This window comes from Scyliorhinus canicula, unplaced genomic scaffold (assembly GCF_902713615.1).
Source record: "Scyliorhinus canicula unplaced genomic scaffold, sScyCan1.1, whole genome shotgun sequence".
In the NCBI taxonomy this organism is placed as follows: domain Eukaryota; kingdom Metazoa; phylum Chordata; class Chondrichthyes; order Carcharhiniformes; family Scyliorhinidae; genus Scyliorhinus; species Scyliorhinus canicula.
The window spans coordinates 858,003-865,196 of NW_024055734.1; positions in this window are offsets into that span (position 1 = coordinate 858,003).

Sequence of the window (7,194 nt, forward strand, 5' to 3'; positions counted from 1 at the left end):
GGATTTGAACAGAAGGATGAGGATTGTAGGGGCTGGAGGAGGTTACAGAGATAGGGAGGGTGGGAGGGAATTGAACAGGAGGATGGGAATTGTAGGGGCTGGTGGAGGTTACAGAGATAGGGAGGGAGGGAGGGATTTGAACAGGAGGATGAGAATTGTAGGGACTGGTGGAGGTTACAGAGATAGGGAGTGGGGCGAGGTAGTGATTTGAGGACCTCTGAGATTACAGAGTGTGGACATCACTGAACTCGCGTTTAAACTGGGATCAGAGATGGACTTTTAGGGATGTTTGAATCAATCATTAAAGTCGAGCCTGACCTCCCTCACTTGAATCATTTGAACAGAGAGTTTGGACATGAAGGTGCTCTAGGTTTGACCTGGTCCATCTCTCTCTCTCCTCCCAGCAATCGGAATCGGAACCGTCTGGAGAATGGGTTGCAGACGCCAGATAGACAACCTGAATGGAAGCTCCTCTGGAAATCCCTCTGACTGGGAGCAGGGACTGCAGACCAGAGAGAGGGTTAACATCTGGGCCGTGATATTGATGGATGTGACGGCCAGTATGAGGCAACTTCCCCTTCTTACCCGAGAGAGGAGGTCTGGGGAGCGGCCGGAGGGGAGGAAGTTGTGGTAGGCCATGCCCATTTTGTGTGAGTTTGTGCACAAACATGCTGGCCTGCCCGAGCTGGCCTGGTGGGTCTCTGGACCATTGACGTCTCCTCTGGGGCAGGTGGGACCTGTAGAAGAAGAACTGGTTGCCCCAGTACTGGAGGGACACCGATATCGTGGTTGGGATGTTTGCTGGAGTCGCTCGAGTGTGGCATGGGGGTGTGAGGATTGAAACTAGTGTGGCATGGGGGTGGGAGTCAGTGTTAGCTTAGAAGGTGTGATAACTGAAGGGGAAATAGAGAACAAAAATAAGAGAACATCACCCTCAGGCAGAGCAAGAAAGGTTTCAAGTGTGAGACAGGAGGTGGCCAATGCTGGATTGAGGGTGTTGTACCTAAATGTGCGCAATATACAAGATTAACGAGCTTGCTGCACACATTGAAATTGGCCGGTACGATGTTGTGGGAATCACAGAGACATGGTTGCAAGGGGAGCAGGGCTTGAATCTAAATATCCAAGGATATATGTCCTATCGAAAGGACAGGCAGATGGGCAAAGGGGGCGGGGTTGCATTGTCAGTGAGGAATGAAGCTAAATCGACAGCAAGGAGCGATAGAGGATCGGAAGGCGTAGAATCTCTGGGGGTAGAGTTGAGGGAGCGCAAAGGTCAAAGGACCCTGGTGGGAGTTATGTCCAGGCCCCCCCCTAGCAGTCGTCCAGGATGTGGGGCGGTAGATAAATCAGGAGTTAGAGAAAGCATGTAAAAAAGGCAATATCGCAATAATCGCGGGGGATTTCAATATGCAGGTGGACTGGGAAAATCAGGTGGGTAGTGGATCCTAGGAAAAGGAATTTGTGGAATGTCTAACAGATGATTTTTTTTGAGAAGACTGTGACAGAGTCAACCAGGGAACAGGCAATTCTGGATTTGGGGATGTGTAATGAGGCAGACTTGATTAGGGAGCTTATGGTGAAGGAACCCTCAGTTGGCCGTGTTAAATTGTCCCTCAGTGCCCAAAGATGTACAGGTTAGGGGGGATTGGCCTTGTTAAATTGTCCCTCAGTGTCCAAAGATGTACAGGTTAGGTGGATTGGCCGTGTTAAATTGTCCCTCAGTGTCCAAAGATGTACAGGTTAGGGGGATTGGCCGTGTTAAATTGCCCCTTAGTGCCCAAAGATGTACATTTTAGGTGGATTGGCCGTATTAAATTGTCCCTTAGTGTCCAGAAAGGTTAGGTGGGGTTACTGGGCTATGGGGATAGGGTGGAGGTGTTGACCTTGGGTAGGGTGCTCTTTCCAAGAGCCGGTGCAGACTCGATGGGCCGAATGGCCTCCTTCTGCACTGTAAATTCTATGAAATCGGGACTGTGCGTGGCACGTTCTGTCTCGGATCCCGGACCTAGATTTGCACATCTTCGGAGGGAGATTATAATCCAGTCTTGGACCCAGAGTTAGACCGATCAAGTCCTCAATCTGGGATGACATTGCCGAAGGCTCAGGATTACAGTGGTCTGTTCCCCAAGCATTCAATCATGGCTGGTATGTTTCCCACCCCTGTTCTCCTGCCTTCTCCCCTGACCCCCTTATTAATCGAGAACCTATCGACCTCTGTCTTAAAGACACTCGGCGATTCGGCCTCCACGGCCTTCTGTGGCAAAGAGTTCCACAGATTCACCCCCCCCTCCGGCTGGAGAAATTCCTCCTCATCTCTGTTTCAAAGGATGGTCCCTTCAGTCTGAGATGGTGAATCCTCTGCTTCTACTCTCTCCGACAAGTGGAGACATCCTCTCCACGTCCACTCTGTCCAGGCCTCGCTGTATCCTGTACGTTTCAATCAGACCCCCCCTCATCCTTCTAAACTCCAACGAGTACAGTCCTCGACCGTTTCCTCATTCGACAACCTCTTCATTCCAGGGATCGTTCTTGTGAACCTCCCTCTGGACCCTTTCCAAGGCCCCAGCACGTCCTTCCTTAGATACGGGGGCCCAAAACTGCTCACAATGCTCCAAATGGGGTCCGACCAGAGAACTCAGAAGTACATACCCCCCACAACCCAAAGATGTGCAGGGTGGGTGGATTGGCCATGCTAAATTGCCCCTTAATTGGAAAAAATGAATTGGTCACTCTCAATTTATTTTTAAAAAGTAAATCCCTGCTCTTGTAGAACATAGATAGAACAGTACAGCACAGAACAGGCCCTTCGGCCCTCGATGTTGTGCCGAGCAATGATCACCCTACTTAAACCCATGTAACCCGTATACCCGTAACCCAACAATCCCCCCATTAACCTTACACTACGGGCAATTTAACATGGCCAATCCACCTAACCCGCACATCTTTGGACTGTGGGAGGAAACCGGAGCACCCGGAGGAAACCCACGCACACACGGGGAGGACGTGCAGACTCCGCACAGACAGTGACCCAGCCGGGAATCGAACCTGGGACCCTGGAGCTGTGAAGCATTGATGCTAACCACCATGCTACCGTGAGGCCCCAGCCCTCTTGACATGAATGGTAACATTGCATTTGCCTTCCTAACTGCCGACTGATCCTGCAGAGGAGATGGTGAGACAGTGACGAAAAGCCGGAGGGTTCATCTACGAACATGGTTAGAAGTCTAGTTGGTGCCAGCCCATCAACTGAGGAAGCGGACGGAGAAGAAGGTTCCTATACATCTTCGAAGGCACGCATCTCCACGGGAATAAAGGACAATACAGCGCAGGAACAGGCCCTTCGGCCCTCCAAGCCTGTTCCGGCCATGATACCAACGTTTGCCGAAACCCTCAGCCCTTCCTCGTGCCGTATCCCTCTGGACCCATCCTATCCATGTGTTTGGCCTTTTGAACGTCAATGTATCTGCTTCCCCAACCTCCCCTGGCAACGCGTCCCAGGCCCCCCACCACCCTCTGTGTAAAAAACCTGCCTCGCACATCTCTAAACTTTGACCCACGGACCTTAAACCTCTGCCCCCTGACCCCTCCACCCTGGGAAAGAGTGGCCTGCCCATCCACTCTATCTACGCCCCTCACGATCTTGTGGACCTCTATCAGGTCGCCCCTCACCCTCCGTCGTTCTAATGAAAACAGTCTCTCTTCAGCCTCTCCGCACGGCTAACCCCCTCCAGACCAGGCTACATCCTGGTAAACTTCCCCCGCACCCTCTCCAAAGCCTCCACATCCTTCTGGTAGTGAGGCGACCAGAATTGTGCCCAATTTTCCAAGTGCGGCCTTCCCAAGGTTCTACCCAACTGCAGCCTGACGTGCCAGCTTTTATACTCGATGCCCCCGGCCAATGAAGGCAATCGTTCCGTACGCTTCCTTCACCACCCTGTCCACTTCTATTGCCACCTTCAGAGATCGGTGGACACGCACGCCCAGATCTCTCTGACGTTCTACTTTGCTCCCGACGTTGCTGCCCTTGGGCCTACAGGACAGGCTCCTCTCGGACGACGGGACTGCGTCGCGTAGGGTTACATAGAACATAGAACAGTACAGCACAGAACAGGCCCTTCGGCCCTCGATGTTGTGCCGAGCCATGATCACCCTACTCAAACCCACGTATCCACCCTATACCCGTAACCCAACAACATCCCCCTTAACCTTACTTTTATTAGGACACTACGGGCAATTTAGCATGGCCAATCCACCTAACCCGCACATCTTTGGGCACTGAGGGACAATTTAACACGGCCAATCCACCTAACCCGCACATCTTTGGACACTGAGGGACAATTTAGCACGGCCAATCCACCCTAACCTGTACATCTTTGGACACTGAGGGACAATTTAACACGGCCAATCCACCTAAACTGTACATCTTTGGGCACTGAGGGACAATTTAACACGGCCAATCCATCTAACCTGTACATCTTTGGACACTAAGGGACAATTTAACACAGTCAATCCACCTAACCTGCACATCTTTGGGCACTAAGGGACAATTTAACACGGCCAATCCACCTAACCTGTACATCTTTGGACACTGAGGGACAATTTAACACGGCCAATCCACCCTAACCTGTACATCTTTGGGCACTAAGGGACAATTTAACACGGTCAATCCACCTAACCTGTACATCTTTGGACTGTGGGAGGAAACCGGAGCACCCGGAGGAAACCCACGCACACACACGGGGAGGACGTGCAGACTCCGCACAGACAGTGACCCAGCCGGGAATCGAACCTGGGACCCTGGAGCTGTGAGGCATTGATGCTAACCACCATGCTACCCTGCTGCCCCGCCTCCTCGCCGTGTGCGGGGTTAAGGTTATGCGCAGAGCGAGGCGAGGCCGAGCCGTTTCTTCCCGGAGCTGGCCGATCTATGTACGCGATGCCCCCCCCGATCGCCTGGCGCCGCGTCCGCATGTTCTGGTCCTGTCCAAAACTAGCGCGGCTTGGGAAGGGGTGGCGTTGCCTCGGGCAATGGGGGTGGTAGAACACATAGAACAGTACAGCACAGAACAGGCCCTTCGGCCCTCGATGTTGTGCCGAGCCATGATCACCCTACTCAAACCCACGTATCCACCCTATACCCGTAACCCAACAACCCCCCCCTTAAGAGGCAAGTAGACCCCGCCTCCGAGGCGGGGTATAAGTACCCAGAGATCCCGGCGGTCGGCCTTTCTCTGTAGTCGACCACCGGGCTAACAAAGAGCTGATTAAATCCACAGTTCGGATCCTAAACGTGTCTTGAGTCGAATCGATGGTACATCACAGTGTTTTATGTATTTTAAATATGTTATGCAGTGTTCCTGTTTTATATTCTCTAAATGCTTTGAATATACCTTCAATAAATGATGTTTTCACCAAAATAAATAAATAAATAGAGCTGAGACGAGCTCGTGAAGGAAGATCTGGTCAATTACTGCACATATCATCGTCAATAAAGGTACTTTCTGTTTGATTCTACAAACACGTGCTCGATTCTTCGTCGCCTCACAACAGGTAAATATAGGGTTAGATACAGAGTAAAGCTCCCTCCACACTGTCCCCATCAAACACTCCCAGGACAGGTACAGCACGGGGTTAGATACAGAGTAAAGCTTCCTCTACACTGTCCCCATCAAACACTCCCAGGACAGGTACAGCACGGGGTTAGATACAGAGTAAAGCTCCCTCTACACTGTCCCCATCAAACACTCCCAGGACAGATACAGCACGGGGTTAGATACAGAGTAAAGCTCCCTCTACACTGTCCCCATCAAACACTCCCAGGACAGGTACAGCACGGGGTTAGATACAGAGTAAAGCTCCTTCTACACTGTCCCCATCAAACACTCCCAGGCCAGGTACAGCACAGGGTTAGATACAGAGTAAAGCTCCCTCTACACTGTCCCCATCAAACACTCCCAGGACAGGTACAGCACGGGGTTAGATACAGAGTAAAGCTCCCTCTACACTGTCCCCATCAAACACTCCCAGGGCAGGTACAGCACGGGGTTAGATACAGAGTAAAGCTCCCTCTACACTGTCCCCATCAAACACTCCCAGGACAGGTACAGCACAGGGTTAGATACAGAGTAAAGCTCCCTCTACACTGTCCCCATCAAACACTCCCAGGACAGGTACAGCACAGGGTTAGATACAGAGTAAAGCTCCCTCTACACTGTCCCCATCAAACACTCCCAGGACAGGTACAACACGGGGTTAGATACAGAGTAAAGCTCCCTCTACACTGTCCCCATCAAACACTCCCAGGACAGGTACAGCACGGGGTTAGATACAGAGTAAAGCTCCCTCTACACTGTCCCCATCAAACACTCCCAGGACAGGTACAGCACGGGGTTAGATACAGAGTAAAGCTCCCTCTACACTGTCCCCATCAAACACTCCCAGGACAGGTACAGCACGGGGTTAGATACAGAGTAAAGCTCCCTCTACACTGTCCCCATCAAACACTCCCAGGACAGGTACAGCACGGGGTTAGATACAGAGTAAAGCTCCCTCTACACTGTCCCCATCAAACACTCCCAGGACAGGTACAGCACGGGGTTAGATACAGAGTAAAGCTCCCTCTGCACTGTCCCCATCAAACACTCCCAGGGCAGGTACAGCACGGGGTTAGATACAGAGTAAAGCTCCCTCTACACTGTCCCCATCAAACACTCCCAGGGCAGGTACAGCACAGGGTTAGATACAGAGTAAAGCTCCCTCCGCACTGTCCCCGATCGTCCACCCTGCCGGACGATCTGACGGGTCCACGAAGGGGAAGGGGGCGACCGATCTGCGCATGGGAAGATCCCACAATGGCTGAAACGTTGAGTGGGGGGGGGTGGGGGGGACCGAGCGGAGAGGCACGAGTCCAGCGCCGTGCGCAGCCGGACCCACCCCGCGTGCCTTTTGTACGGCTTCACAGTGCCAGGCCGCATCTACCCTCCCAGAGTGGACAAATCAATGCAGAGATATCTTTGCAACCGCCCCCCCCCCCCTTTTTATTATAAACCGGGGTGGGTGGGGGGGGTATGTCATGGTGAACCGGTCTCGGGGAGCGAAGCCCGCCTTTCCCCACCCATTTTTCAGCGGCCCAGCCCAGTCTGGGGTCCATTCGGCCCATTCACCTGGGGCTAGGGCTGGTGTGGGGCAACG